Consider the following 16,736-nt stretch of genomic DNA (forward strand, 5'->3'; position numbering starts at 1 on the left):
TCCTGGCCTCGGAGGCCCCAGTACCGTCCTTGCCTCAAGGCAGGCTCCGATGCCGGCCTCGCTGGCCCCAGTACCGGCCTTGCCTCACGGCAGGCTCCGATGCCGGCCTCGCTGGCCCCAGCACCGGCCTAACCCCTCGGCATGCTCCGATCCCGGCCTCAGAGGCCCCAGCACTGGTCATGCCTCACGGCAGGCTCCGCTGCCGGCCTCGTTGGCCCCAGCACCGGCCTAAACCCTCGGCAAGCTCTTATCCTGGCCTCGGAGGCCCCAGTACCGGCCTTGCCTCACGGCAGGCTCCGATGCCGGCCTCGCTGGCCCCAGCACCGGCCTTACCCCTCGGCATGCTCCGATCCCGGCCTCGGAGGCCCCAGCACTGGTCATGCCTCACGGCAGGCTCCGCTGCCGGCCTCGTTGGCCCCAGCACCGGCCTAACCTCTCGGCAAGCTCTTATCCTGGCCTCAGAGGCCCCAGTACCGGCCTTGCCTCACGGTAGGCTCCGATGCCGGCCTCGCTGGCCCCAGCACCGGCCTAACCCCTCGGCAGGCTCTTAACCTGGCCTCGAGGCCCCAGTACCGGCCTTGCCTCAAGGCAGGCTCCGATGCCGGCCTCGCTGGCCCCAGCACCGGCCTAACCCCTCAGCAGGCTCTTATCCTGGCCTCAGAGGCCCCAGTACCGGCCTTGCCTCACGGCAGGCTCCGATGCCGGCCTCACTGGCCCCAGCAGCGGCCTAACCCCTCGGCAGGCTCCGATCCCGGCCTCAGAGGCCCCAGTACCGGCCTTGCCTCAAGGCAGGCTCCGATGCCGGCCTCGTTGGCCCCAGCACCGGCCTAACCCCTCGGCAGGCTCTTGTCCTGGCCTCGGAGGCCCCAGTACCGGCCTTGCCTCACGGCAGGCTCCGATGCCGACCTCGCTGGCCCCAGCAGCGGCCGAACCCCTCGGCAGGCTCCGATCCCGGCCTCGGAGGCCCCAGCACTGGTCATGCCTCAAGGCAGGCTCCGATGCCGGCCTCGCTGGCCCCAGCACCGGCCTAACCCCTTGGCAGGCTCTTATCCTGGCCTCGGAGGCCCCAGTACTGGCCTTGCCTCACGGTAGGCTCCGATACCGGCCTCGCTGGCCCCAGCACCGGCCTAACCCCTCGGCAGGCTCTCAACCTGGCCTCGAGGCCCCAGTACCGGCCTTGCCTCAAGGCAGGCTCCGATGCCGGCCTCGCTGGCCCCAGCACCGGCCTAACCCCTCAGCAGGCTCTTATCCTGGCCTCAGAGGCCCCAGTACCGGCCTTGCCTCACGGCAGGCTCCGATGCCGGCCTCACTGGCCCCAGCAGCGGCCTAACCCCTCGGCAGGCTCCGATCCCGGCCTCAGAGGCCCCAGTACCGGCCTTGCCTCAAGGCAGGCTCCGATGCCGGCCTCGTTGGCCCCAGCACTGGCCTAACCCCTCGGCAGGCTCTTGTCCTGGCCTCGGAGGCCCCAGTACCGGCCTTGCCTCACGGCAGGCTCCAATGCCGGCCTCGCTGGCCCCAGCAGCGGCCTAACCCCTCGGCAGGCTCCGATCCCGGCCTCGGAGGCCCCAGCACTGGTCATGCCTCACGGCAGGCTCCGCTGCCGGCCTCGTTGGCCCCAGCACCGGCCTAAACCCTCGGCAAGCTCTTATCCTGGCCTCGGAGGCCCCAGTACCGGCCTTGCCTCACGGCAGGCTCCGATGCCGGCATCGCTGGCCCCAGCAGCGGCCTAACCCCTCGGCAGGCTCCGATCCCGGCCTCGGAGGCCCCAGCACTGGTCATGCCTCAAGGCAGGCTCCGATGCCGGCCTCGCTGGCCCCAGCACCGGCCTAACCCCTCGGCAGGCTCTTGTCCTGGTCTCGGAGGCCCCAGTACCGGCCTTGCCTCAAGGCAGGCTCCGATGCCGGCCTCGCTGGCCCCAGCACTGGCCTAACCCCTCGGCAGGCTCCGATCCTGGCCTCGGAGGCCCCAGCACTGGTCATGCCTCAAGGCAGGCTCCGATGCCAGCCTCGCTGTCCCCAGCACTGGCCTAACCCCTCAGCAGGCTCTTATCCTGGCCTCAGAGGCCCCAGCACCGGCCTAACCCCTCGGCAGGCTCTTATCCTGGCCTCGGAGGCCCAAGTACCGGTCTTGCCTCAAGGCAGGCTCCGATGCCGGCCTCTCTGGCCCCAGCACCAGCCTAACCCCTCGGCATGCTCCGATCCCGGCCTCGGAGGCCCCAGCACTGGTCATGCCTCACGGCAGGCTCTGCTGCCAGCCTCGTTGGCCCCAACACCGGCCTAACCCCTCGGCAAGCTCTTATCCTGGCCTCGGAGGCCCCAGTACCGGCCTTGCCTCACGGCAGGCTCCGATGCTGGCCTCGCTGACCCCAGCACCGGCCTAACCCCTCAGCAAGTTCCGGACCCGACCTCGGAGGCCCTAGCACAAGCCTTGCATCATGGCAGGCTCCAATGCCGGCCTCGCTGGCCCCAGCATCGGTTTAACCCCTCTGCAGGTTCCAATCCCGGCCACGGAGGCCTCAGTAGTGGCCTTGCCTCACAGCAAGCTCCGATGTCGGCCACTGGCCCCGGCGCCCGCCTAACCCCTCAGCAGGTTCCGATCACTGTCTCTGTGGTTAGTATTTCAAAGGTTCCAGTTGTAATGTATCAGATCTCTGCCTCCCCCGAATATTGGCCACTGGCATTGCCACTGCCTCCACCGTTTCAAATCCTTCCCAGGCTCTTTTTCCACTCTGAATGTTGTCCAGTGTTCCTAAGCATGCGTGATGGTAGCATTCGACATTTGGTGTAATTTCTCCAAAAAAATAAAGTTGGTAAGATCCGGTTTCTGCTTCTCCTGAATACAAGTCTCTACCACCATCGCGAAGAACTCTTTCAACACCGCATTTCTCCTTGGTCTCCGCTAAACTCTCTCCTTATATGTGATATCTGAGATTCTTAACAATATAGAGAAATAGCAGTCCTCTTTCACGGCGAATTTTTCCATAAGTTCCAGTGCATTTAGGTAAGTTTTGTCTGCATCTCCAGTGTCCTGGCATCCATAATGGCTTTCTTACCACCTCTCCGATATTTTTCTTTATCTTTTTCTGTTCTGGGCCCGGTTTCTCCAGGGGTCTGGCGTGCTACTCGCAGTTCGGCCGGGACCCAGAGTCCCGCGACCCAGGCCCCGGCTTTTGTGCGCCGCGGGCGACCCCTGCCCAGAACCCAGCGTCTTACTGGGCCTGGATTCTCCAAGGATCTGGCGTGCTACTCGCAGTTCTGTCTGGGGCCCAGAGTCCCGCGACCCGGGCCCCATCTGGCGTGCCCAGCCCGCGACCCCAGCCCAGAACCCAGCGTCTTACTTGGCCTGGTTTCTCCAGGGGTCTGGCGTGCTATGCGCAGTTCGGTCTGGGGCCCAGAGTCCCGCGACCCGGGCCCCATCTGGCGTGCCCAGCCCGCGACCCCCGCCCAGAACCCAGCGTCTTACTGGGTCTGGTTTCTCCAGGGGTCTGGCGTGCTACGCGCAGTTTGGCCGGGGCCCAGAGTCCCGCGACCCGGGCCCCATTAGGCGTGCCCCACCCGCGACCCCCGCCCAGAACCCAGCGTCTTACTGGGCCTGGTTTCTCCAGGGGTCTGGCGTGCTACGCGCAGTTCGGCCGGGGGCCCAGGGTCCCGCGACCCAGGCCCCGGCTTTTGTGCGCCGCGCGCGACCCCTGCCCAGAACCCAGCGTCTTACTGGGCCTGGTTTCTCCAGGGGTCTGGCGTGCTACGCGCAGTTCGGCCGGGGCCCAGAGTCCCGCGACCCGGGCCCCGTTAGGCGTCCAGACTTACAATTTTGAATACATTACTGGGATAAAGATAACATGGCTGTCTCTTAATGTTTAAATGGCTTCAGTATAGAGGATAAAGAAGATCCAAGTGTCTAAGAGTAAAAGTCAGATATATGGTTAAAAACTATAGGGATATAGATCCCATCTTAAGAGAAAGAAGAACTATTTGGATTGTCAAAGGGGAAATAAGGTTCTCTGAGAAATAGTGAATTTCATATTACTGGAAGTATGTGAGTAGTAGCTTGCACCAAAAAAATGCATTGTAGAGATTTAAGCTGTTATGTGGCAAGGTAGAATGAATAATTGTTCGAGTCACTTTAGAATGTGTCCATTAAAAGAAGATGGAATGGAACAGAACTGGGTCTTATTTATCCACAATGTATGTTCCTTCTTTAGTTGTATTAATCTTTGTTAATTGCATTAACAGCCTCCTATCCAAAGCACCAAATCACACGTTCTTTCATTCTCTCATCCCAGTTCAATTAGGTATCATGTTCTACAGATTCTACTTTCACATCATTGTATTGTTTCTTCAGTTCCTTCATTGCATCCAGATTGCAATTATTCTCATGTAGACTGTATTTTACCTCTTCTCTGGATGATTACAACAGCCTCCTAATGCCTAGCCAAAACTATCAGAATAATAATCCTGAAATCCCATTCTGTTTCATTACTCCCCATCTCAAAATTCTTGAATCACAGTACATTTAGGAAAAAACTTCGAGATGTTCAAAGTCCTTCAAAATCTGATCATGATCTATATATCCAGCTGTATCTTCTATTTCTCTGAAGAATAAAACTATTATAGCCAGGCCATAATACACACTGCTCCAAGAGCCACCACATGACTCAATATTATTCTTTCTTCTACATTTGACAATCTAAATCTTAAGTCTATCCTTCAAGGATCAGCTAAAATGGCATCTTCCATTAGGTCCATCAGTTCCTCCCCTCACCATAACATGTTTGGTAAGTATTTTTCCCTCTGAAGCCATAGTAATATTTTTGACTTGTGTTTGCAAGGTGCATCTTGTTAATTCTTTTCACTTCAACACATCTATATTTATATTTAAAGGTTTCTTATAGATTCCAAATGCTTGTGTTTTCTTTGTTTAATACAGCCTGACAGTCTGCCCAGCCATCATGGTTTATATGAAAGTTTCCTGAATCTGACATTCTAGCTCATATAGTAACAACAAACATAGGAAACTTTCATTTAGAACTTATCACATATCAGGTAAGAATCTATTTTACATAATTTTTTTTCTTTTCTTATAACTACCTCACGAGCGAAATATCATTAATGTTCATATTCTATAGATTATAAAACTTGAGGAATAAACATGTTAAATATTTTTCAATTATACAAAGAAAATTTAAGCAATTTTCAAAATAAATGATACATATGGAGCAAAAGGTGTGCATAAGTCAAAGTACAGTCATGTTTTCTTGTCCCTTGGCCTGTGTCTAAACTGTGTATACTAGGTATGAACCAATCTTTACTCTCTGCCAACCCTATCTATATAATTTCCATATCATTATTTAATGCTAGGAGCCTTCCTTGTCAGTGATGAAAAGGAAAAGTTGGAAACATTAGAAGAGGAAATTTTGGGGGGAGAAAACTGTCACTGCAGCCTGACAGTGGTATCAAAATCTGACTTTTTAATTCAAGGATTGTGTGACCTTGGACACCTGCTGAGCCTCAGTAATTAGGCTAGCATATTGAAGTTGAAAATTCAAAAATCCATGGGCCTGTTTGAAAAGACCTATTATTGTGTCTCTAGGTGTATGGCTACAATATGCCAATAACAAATAAATTTTAAAAAAAAGAATCCACATCACCCTTGAGTTGTTATTCAACCTTCTTAACCCCTTTTATTTTTGAGTATCATTGTCTATATCAGCAATATGAAGAATTTAAACTACATATTCATTACAAGGTCCTTCCAATTTGATGCTTTGTCAAAAAAAAATAGCATAGAATACAACAGGCAGACATCTCCATGAATATACCAAATATCAGTTTTAGTGACTTACACCATGGTTGTTTCCTTCATTGGCTTAGGAAGTAGTCAATAGTTCTATTAATCATTGTTGTTATCATGAACTACAGTGTGTGAATTATGGTAAAGAATATGCTTGGGTTATAGTATGCTTTTAATAACTACTTCATAATTGTTTGCATGTATACAATGCATAAAAATTATAAAATACCCAGTGTTAAACAGCTAGTAAGTTAAGTAGTCAATATCAGCACCCAGATATGCCTGCATCAAAATGTTTTTATGAGCCGGGTGTGGTGGCGCACACTTGTAATCCCTGTGCTTGGGAGGCTGAGACAGGAGGATCATGCAGGTTCGAAGCCAGCCTCAGCTGCATAGTGAGGCTCTCAGCAACTTAGTGAGACTCTGTTTCCAAAAAAAATATAAAATGGGTCTGGGAGTATAGCCCTGAGGTAGAAAGCCTCTGGGTTCCACCCCCAGTACCACCAAAAAAATGATAACTGCAGTTGAATTTTAAGATAATTGACATAAAATAATTGTTTATGTGACACTTAAAGAGCTTTTACATTCATTAACTGGATTCATTTAGTAGAGAACATCACTACACTTCAGAAACTTACAGTCAAGCTGAGGAAGCCATATATAAACATACTGATAAAAGTACCAGAGGATAGTATGGAGCATGCGTGTTGAGGAAAGAGAAAGATCTTTGGATATACACAAGAGAAATATTCGTTTGAAGAGATGGAACTTTCTCTGGGCCTTGAGGAGGATGTGGATGTGCTGAGATTAAAGGAACATTTTTTCAGAACAGGGAAGAATAATGTGAAGTATGGAAAAAGATGAAGCCAGGGTACATTTAAGACATGAGTAAGTACCAAATAATCTGTTGGAAAAATACTAATTATTTCTGAGAATCTAAGTGGTAGAATGTTTAGATGACAGGGTGCATGCATTCAAAGAGACTGTAGCATCCAATTGCCATGTGAGGAAAGTCTGTGTGGATCATAGGAAAACCAAGTGAATTGCCAAAGGCCATGCATTTTTTAATAGGTCCATGGCAGAACCAAATTCTATCATGACATCGAGTCTTCTCAGCCAGCAATTTTTCCAATAAAATGTGGGCTTCACAGTCTTTTATACTTCATGAACAGTATAAAAAACACAAGGTTGTATAGGAAGGTTTATTTTACTACCAAGATTCTTGTTATTAGTCAGATACTAAGTGATCCCTGAAAAGCTCAAGGTTGATATAGTTAAGTCATTAGGGTTATAATCTCATCAGTAGATAAATAAAATGAATTTATCTTCCTGGCAACCTAGGTTAATGTGGTGTGTTTAGAGACAATGGGTCTCTGGGGGTGTGGCCCGTGGCCTTAGGGATTTTGCTTTTGTCATGGAATTCCCTTGCTCTCTCTGGGTCTGGCCTCCATGATATGAGACTGAAACCTTGTATTCTACTTCTCTCCCTTGTATTCTACTTCTCTCCCTTTCTAGCTACTATGTTCTGAGATCCATGGTCCCCAGCCTTGCATGAACTAAACCTTAAAATGTCCAAGGAAACTGTGATTGAATAAATCTTTCTTCCTCTAATGTACATGATCATGTCTTTGGATTATAGTAGTAAGAATGCTGACAAGACAGCTCTTCAAAGAACCGCATCAGTAATCTTAACTTTCCCTTTTTGGAGGTATTGGGAGGCATGAGAAGCCTGTATATGATTCAGAGAAATATACAATAAAAATCACTAGGTCTCTTACTGCCTTAATCCATTATTAACACTCACCAGATTCAGTAGGAAATAGGGAGTATCCCTAACAAATGAGATATAAACTTAGAGAAATGGGCAGAGTTGGTGTCATATGTAATGAGACATCAAATTAGAACACTTTCTCCTTTTTAGGGCCACATTTTACCTTGACAGCTTTTAAAATAAATGTCAACTTGAAAAATGAGGGAAGTATCTTTGGCTGTGGCTGAATCATTCTTGAAGTTACAGGAATCATGATCATTGCTCATTACCTTTAATTTCTGTTTCAACTCTCTGTATACTCTCCTTTTCTCTTTCCTTTTCCTCTCCTAATATACCAGTTCCCAGAAACTCATTCACTGATACCACCATTGCTATAAACTATAGTAACTGGTCAATCACTATAATTTAGAGTCCAAGATTATCAGGAATTTTATCATAACTATAGAGTATGTATGTGTGTGAAAGTGTGTGCATGCATGCATGTGTATCTGCTGCTCATTCACTGAAAACTATCTCTCCTAAACTACTGATTGAAGTTTCAGAATGAGAAAATTAAAATGGCTTCACAGAATCTGCCCTCAACTTGGAGAGGAACCAAGGAACCAAGCTGTTCTTGTGACACGGATGAAAAGACCCATCTCAAAAATATCTGAACCCACTCAAAATTTCAAAATAACCTGAGCTCAAGCCTTGAGAGATATCTTCTGCAGAGGCAGCTATTGAGCTACAGGGGAAATACAAATTTCTTGTCCATATTTATCTAATCCCACTCAGATCTAATCTCATCCTTTATGAAACATATCTCTTAATAAAATACTGTGTAAATAGAAAGGGGAAAAAGCACCTCAAGCACATTTTATGTTTTATTTTTAGCCCAATTAACTCCCAGAGTCATTAACTGGCCTGTGGCTTCAGGGCTTACCTGAAGGAAAACTCAAAGGTCCTTGAGCTTCCTCAGACTAAACTACCTGTCATCAGTGCTGAAGTAGTTTAGAGCTTGAACTTTATGACTTGAAACCCCAGGGTCTTCATTTCCATTTTTATTACAACACAGATATTGTCAAAACCCGATTTTGTTTTTACCAGGCCTGATTTATTTAAGACTTAGAGCCCCAAATGTCTAATTTGACTGGCTCCTATAAATTAAGTCTAAATTCTGCATGTTGTAAAGACATATTTAAATAACTTTCAGAAACTATGATAATGTCCACATTTCTCCTGAAATATTTCTTGGTTTATATCTGTAAACCTCTGGAAGTCACATTTTTCTCTAGATCTCATTTCTCTTTTATATAAAAATGGAAGAAGAAATGAGTGCATTAAATCAATGTTTCTCAAATTTTGTGGTACATCAGAATCACTGGAGGACCATGTGAAAAATACACATGCCTAGACATCAGCTGTATTGATTCTGATTTGGTATGCCTGGGGTATAGCTCTGAGAACTAAATATTTTTAAAAGATTCCTAGGTGATTCTTAAGGATACCCTGAACTCAGTACTCTCTAAACAGCTATCCCTACCTTAAAAAATTAGGAAAGTGATGTCTCCTGAAGAAACATTGACATGAAAAAACACTGATAAAACTGAAGGAAAAATAGATAACAAAAACATAATTGGTCCAGTCAGTGTCCTAAGAGCCTTAAAAACCATGTTTGATGTTGGGGATAGTGAATAAAACAGAATGAAGACCCATAAAAGTCAATAATGAAATGTAGGGCTGGAAATAAGAGAAAAAAAACAAAAACAGGAATTCTATCTTCTAAGGATCCTTTTCAATGGGGCCTTCCATTTTTAACAATATTCAAAATACCGCTAACTTAGAAGTAGAAGTACATGTGACATTTTTAATCTAAGTGAAAGGACTTAGCTGACAGTCACCTCATAAAACAGAGGCAAGGCTTAAACTATTTCAAGTGGCCTAGTTAAGGCTTCTAAGTGGTGAGAGATTTTCTTGAGGTTCTTAGTCCCTCTGGCTTTCTGATGGCTTTACCATCACTCCAAAACCTCTTAAGAATTCTTAAAATTAAGTCCAAGGCATAGACTGTATCTGTGAGAGAATAATAGACCCCAGCCTTCTCCTATAATACTGTTGTTGTCCAGAGTGTTCTAGTCAAAACAAGTTGTCTCCATGGCAACCCCTGCTTTGGCTTAGTCTGAGGATTAAGATGACTTCATTGCACACACCTGATAAGGGGAGGTGGGATTTACTGTACGAGAAGGTATATAGTCTAAAAAGAAACAGAGTAAATGAATAGTGTTGTTTGTTCCTAATATCAATGACAGCCTTGTTTTCCATAGAATGTATGGTCAAAATACTTTTTATAAGACACCTATGGCCTCCTCCTCCATACTTCCTCATTGTCACTACCTGAGTTTTTTTGTTTTGTTTTGTTTGGTTTGGTTTGGTGGTACTGGGGTTCCTGGAAATCCTTCTACCTCTGGGATACACTCCCAGACCTATTTTTATACTTTAAAAAAAATTTGGAAACAGGGTTTCTTAAGCCAGCATGGCTGGCTGGCTTCGAAGCTGCGTGATTCTCCTGTCTCTGCCTCCCAAGCGCGGGGATTACAAGAGTGTGCCACTCTGCCCAGCCTGAGTTTTTTTTTTTTATTGGTACACTATAGTTTCACATAATAATGTGGACCATATTGACAATGGCATACATTTACACAGTACTTAGTGGCCTTAACCTCCTACTTCTCCTTCCCCCCTCCCAACAATGAGTGTCCAGGTTAACCATGCTATATTCAAACATATACACATATTCAAATGTAGCTCCTTCATTAGTTAACCTCTGCCTTCTTCCTCTCCTATCCTCCCTGTCTAGCTTTGCTGAGGTTTCCCTTCCATTATCTGGAGTCTCCCTGGTATTCCTAATAGTAACTAGTTTAGGCATATTAGATAAAACATATATCCATTCTCTTTCTGTGCTTGACCAATCTCAATTAACATAATGTTCTCCAGGTCTTTCCATCTTCTTTGAGAATGACATGATTTTGTTCTTTTTTATTCCTGAATAGAATTCTGTTGTGTGTGTTTCTCAAAATTTTGCAATCTACTCATCTATAGATGGAGACCTAGGTCGGTTCCATATTTTTGCTAATAAGAATTGTGCTACTATGAACATGGCTATGCTTATGTTACTCTAGTTCTCTGATTTCAACCCCTTTGGAAAGATAACAAGGAGTGGTATAGCCAAATCGTATGGTGGATCCATTCCCACTTTTCTAAGGAATCTCCACACTGATCTTCATAGTAGCTGAACTAGTTTGCATTCTCACCAACAGTGTAAAAGAGTTCCTCTTTCGCCACATCCTTGCCAGCATTTGTTGCTATTTGACTTCTTTATGCTTGCCACTCTGATTAGGGTGGTTAGATGGAATTTCAATGTAGTTTTGATTTTCATCTCTTTGATGGCTAATGATGTTGAACATTTTTTCTTGTATCTATTGACCATTTTTGTCTCTTTTTTGTGAAGCGTCTATTCATTTAGTTGCCCATTTCTTGATTGGGTTATTTGTTTTGCTAGTGTAGAGTTTTGTGAGATTTTTGTATATTCTGGTTATTAGCCCTCTATCAGAATTGTGGCTGGTAAAGATCTTCTCACATTCTACAGCCTTTCTTTTAAGGTTCTTAATGGTTTGTTTTGATGAACAGAATCTTTTTAGTTTAATGCCATCCCAACTTGTTAATTTTTGTTTTAATTGTCTGTACTTTGGAAGTCTTGTTGATAAAGTTACTACATGTGCCTGTATGTTGGAGTGTTGAGCTTATGTCCTCCTCTAATAGCTTCACAGTCTCTTGTTGAATTTCCAAGTCTTTTATCCATCTTGAGTTGATTCCCATGGACAGTGAGAGGGAAGGATTTAGTTCCATCTTTCTACAAAGGGATAGCCATTTCTCCCAGCACCATTTCTTTAAAAGTCTGTCTTTTCTTTAGCATATTAATTTGGCCTTTTTGTCAAAGATCAATTGACTCTAAATGTGTGGGTTTGTTTCTCTAACTTCTATTCTGTTCCGCTGGTCTGTATGCCTGTTGTTGTGCCAATACCATGCTTTTAAACTATTATTTCTGTATAATTTTAAGTCAGGGATTGTGATTCCTCCTGCATGGTTCTTCTTGCTGAGGATTTCTTTGGCTTTTCTGGGTCTTTTCTTTCTCCACATAAAATTCATGACTGATATTTCTAGGTCTGTGAAGAATGATTTTAATAATTTCCTGCCTTCTTCTGGCTTTGGGATCAGACTTTTGCAGTTTTTCTAGGTGCTTGAGATGTGTTAAGTTGTTTACTTGGTGACTCTCTGTTCTTTTATGTGGGCACTCAGTGCTATAAAATGTCCTCTTAACACTGCCTTCAAAGTGTTCCATAGATTTTGGTATGTTGTCTCTCTATTTTTATTTAATTCCAGGAATTTCTTTATTTCTCTTATTTCTGATCTTAACCACTCATCATTCAATAGTATATCATTCAATCTCTATGTATTTAAATAGTTTCGTTTGGTCTTCCTGTTGTTGATTTCTACTTTTATTCCATTGTGGTCTGAAAAGATGTAGGGAATTATACTACATATTTGAATTTGCTGGTGCTTGCTTTGTGGCCCAGGATGTGATCTATTTTGGAGAAGGCTCCATGGGCTTCTGATAAGAATGTGTATTCTTTTTTTCCTGGTTGAAATATTCTGTATATGTCTATTAGGTCCATTTGGCTTATAGTATGCTTTTGTTCTGAGGAGTCTTTACACATCATTTGCCTTGAAGATCAATCTAGTGGCATGAGTAGTTTGTTGGTGTCTCCTAATATTATTGTATTTGGGTCCATTTGAGATGGACTGAAGGGTTTGTTATACAAATATGGGTGCCCCCACATTTGGAGCATAAACATTTACTACCACTATATCTTCTTCGTGAATTGTTCCTTTTAATAAAAGGAAGTGCCCTGTTTAGTCTCTTCTGAGGTGTTTTAGCTTAAAGTCTCTTTTATTGATTATCAGCATTGCTACCCTTGCTCATTTTTGGTTTTTATTGGCATGATATATCTTTTCCATCCTTTCATTTTCAGCCTATAAATGTCTTTGGTTGTAAGATGAGTTTCTTGCAAGCAGCATATATTTGGATTATATTTGTAATCTATATTGCCAGTCTATATTTTTTAATTGGTCATTTAAGACATTTGATGTTCAGGGTAATTATTGAAATATAATATTTGTTTCTTGCCATTTTGTGTTTTATCTTCTGTTTGATATAATGTTATTTCTTTTTTCCTTAGTAACCCCAGTGATCAACTTCATCTCTTCTCTGGTTCTGAAATTTGCTTCTTTTTTACTCCTTATGGTTTATTTATTTAAACATTTTCTATAGTGTTGGCTTTGTATTCATGAATTATTTTATTCATTTTATCTTAAAACAATTTTATTTCTCCATTAATTTTGAGTAATAGCCTTGCTGGATATAGCAGTTTTGGTTGGAAGTTCTTTTCTTCCAGGGGCTGGATTACATCATACCAGTCTCTCCCGGAATTCATAACTTGGGTTCCAAAGTCTGGGATGATTTTTATTTTCCCCCTGTATGTCACTCTTCTTTTGTTCTCACTGCTTTTAAAATTCTTTCCTTAGCCATTATGTTAATCATTTTGATTATTACATGGTGTTGGGGGTTCTTCTTTGATCTTAATGGTGTTCTGTATGTCTCCTGTACATATATGTCCAAGTCTCTTTCCATGTTTGGAAAATACTCTGAAATTATTTCTCTGAAAATATTAGAAATTCCTTTGATCTGTACCTCTATCCCTTCTTCAATGCCTTTTATCCATAAGATAGGACATTTCATGTTGTTCTATAGTTTTTGAATATTTAGGTTTCATTGATGTAATTATTTCTGTATACTGTTGATCATGCTTTTGGTTTTGAATGAAATGTATTCTAACAGTGATATTCTGTTTCTCATTTCATCTAATCTTCTAGAATTTTTTTCTATTGCTGTCTTCATTTCATTTATTGACTCTTTAATTTAATCCCAGGCCTCCTTTTGATTCTTTCTTAATGTCTTCATTTCCTCTTTCATTTCTTGTACACTTACTGTAAGGCCTTTCATCATATTGAATATCTGGATTTGGAATTCTCCTTCTTGCATTTTTTGTAGGTTAGTATTTGTGATTTTTCTTATTTCCTCACTGCTCATAGCTCTCATATGTTCAGGGTTCTCGGTTCTGTTTTTCTGATGTCTTGACATCTTTTTGTGTGTGACTCTGTAGATAGTCTGTCTCATCCAATCTTAGCAATAGGAATTTAGAGGTGTCAGCAGGTTCGTGCACAGGTAAGCAGTCCTTTTTTCAATGTTGAGTGTTGGGTAATTGGGGAGGAGCTGGGATGATAGGTATAGGAGTTGGATAAAGTAGAGTATATGAATAAGTTAAGAATTTAAGTATAATAAGGTAGTATCTGGTTTAGAATGAGAGAAGGTTAGGTAGTAGGATTCTTGTAGTTAGTACAGAGTTTTAGGTATAGAGATATAAAGTAGCTTGAATATAAAACAGGGAGATATAGTAAGGGAAATAAGTTTTGAGAGAAGAGAATAAGTAGGCTAGAGGGAGTAAGTTTGTTAAAGGAATGGACATGGAGCAAAAGAACATGCATAAAGTAACAAAACAAGTTACAGAAAGTAATAATTATAAATCAAAGATTAAAAAACAACCAAAAGACAAGAAAAGAAAAGGACCAAAAATCTACCGACAGTGTGAAAGAAAGAAAATGAAAACAAAAACAGCTGTCCTGCTAATTTACATAAAATTACATATACTAGCTGTATGTCTGTTCAGTGTGGTAGATTCTGGAGTATATTCCAATTCTCTCATTTGCTCCATAACCTATTGTCAGCTTTTGGACCCCTTTATGATTGTTTGTGCCCTTCTCTCAGTGCTGACAGCTTTGTGCTCAGGTGTCAGGGCATCTGGTGTCACTGTAAATGAGTTCCATGTAAGCTCAGTGTATTGCATTTTCCCACCCTGGGCTCTGCACTCTCTGGACCTAGGCTCTGCTCTCTATGTCCCTGTGATACATGCCCTCCAGCCCTGAACTCTGCACCCTCTGGCCCAGACTCTGCACTCTCAGGCCCTGGGTCTGCCCTCTCCACCCTGGGCTCTGAAATCTCAGGTTCTGTGCTTTGTACTTTCAGCCCTTAACTCTGCACTTTCCCCTCCTAGGCTCTGTGCTTTCTGGGACTGTGTTCTCTACCTTCTAATCCTGGGTTCTGCACCTTCTGAGGCCCTGAGCTTTGTGCATGAAGTCTTACAAAACTTTCAGAATGGAAACAACCTGTCTTAGTTTTGAAGGGTTTCCATATTAAATTCCTATTATAATTTGTTATGGATAGTTTAAAATAATAGATATTTATTGTCTTAAAGTCTTGGAAGCCAGAAATCCAAACTCAGGGTATCAGAAAGATCGGTTATGGTGAATACATATGAATATCTATTATTTTAAACTATCCATAACAAATTATTATAGGAATTTAGTATGGAAATCCTTCTCTTCTAGATTCTGAAGATTTCTCAGAAACATTTCTCATTTCTTGACTTGTAGATGCACCCTTCCAATCCTTCATCTTTACCTAGTGTTTTAGATCTTTACATAGTTTTATCCTCTCTGCATATCTCTGTGTCCAAATTTTTTTCTTTTTATAAGGATGACAATCATATTAGAATATAGCCCTGATAATGAATTCATTTAACTTGTTTACCTCTGTAAAGATATATTTCTAAATAAAGACACACTCTGAGATACTGAAGGTTGGAACTTCAACTTTTTTTGTGAGACAAGTTCAACATAAAACACAACTATATTACTCTACAAGTAGATAGCCATACAAACAGTGGTGCGTATTTACTGTTACAGCCAGCATTCTCATGGTTGTGATACAAAAATCCTGATGACAAAAACTTAGAGGAAGGAGATTTATTTCCTCACAGTTACTGTTATTTCCAGGATTCAGTCTGTCATATTGGGCTAGGTGAAATCTAGTCATGTGTGTGTGTAAGATGAGATAGAGATAGAGAGATAGAGATAGATAGATAGATATATAGAGAGATCATATATAATCCAAATAATACTCATGACCCCCCACCTTCAGGACCTTTCCTCATCAAACAAGCCCCACCTGCAATATGGCTGTCTTGCCTCCTTATCTGCCTTGTTCTTAATCCATACCATATTATATACTATGGAATATTATCAAGTAAAAATGACATGAACTATATATGTACACATAAATTTGAATGCATTTGAAGTACATTATTTTCATGGACAAAAAAGCAATAAAAAGATCACAATATACAACATTTCATTTATATATTATGCTCAACATTAAAATGTATAGGAATGGAAAATACAGTAATGGTTTCAAGGGTTTAGGGACAATGTTGTAGAGAAAGGTGGATATAGCTAGAAAGGAGTAATAGTAATACTATGGAGCTTTTTGTAGTACTAGCATACAACTATATCTACATTACAATAATTACCTGAGTCTACCAATGCAGTAAAATTAAGTAGAAAAGTACATATACATAAATAAAATAAACACTTTCTAGTTTTAATATTTTTTAGTTATGTAAAACAATCATTGAAGGAAAGTGGATGAAAGGTACAAGAGGCCTCTATGTACATTTCCATACAACTCTTTATGAATGTATAGTCATTTCAAAATTAAATTATTTTAAAATTTCAAATAATTGTCTTTTCATCAAAAAATTAGAGACTCTTTCAAAAATCTGAAAGTTTGAACTTTCATTTTCTTTTTTAAACTAAGCTAGCATCCAAAAGGGATCTTATGCTTTGAGATGGGTGATAAACATAGTATCAAGCCAGCAGGTGTGAGCAGATGAGCAGTGCTGTGTAATATACCAAGAAGAAACTTGTGGTTCCAAATAAAGCAACCTTGGCTACCAAAATAGTACTGGTTGAAAGAATTTTACTGGCTGATAGTTACTATGAGACTCAGTAACAGAATATTTGTTTGGGAAGATTTGATTTGGGAAGAGCACATTCTGATTATAATGCAGAAATACTTATATACTATTGTGGAGAAGCTTAATTTGGAGGTTTTAAAATTTTAAATGACCAGGTAAATACAAAATAAGTGAAATAAACTGCATGACCAATATACTTGTATAAAATGAGT

Source organism: Muscardinus avellanarius, assembly GCF_963383645.1.
Source record: "Muscardinus avellanarius genome assembly, chromosome: X".
NCBI classification, from domain to species: domain Eukaryota; kingdom Metazoa; phylum Chordata; class Mammalia; order Rodentia; family Gliridae; genus Muscardinus; species Muscardinus avellanarius.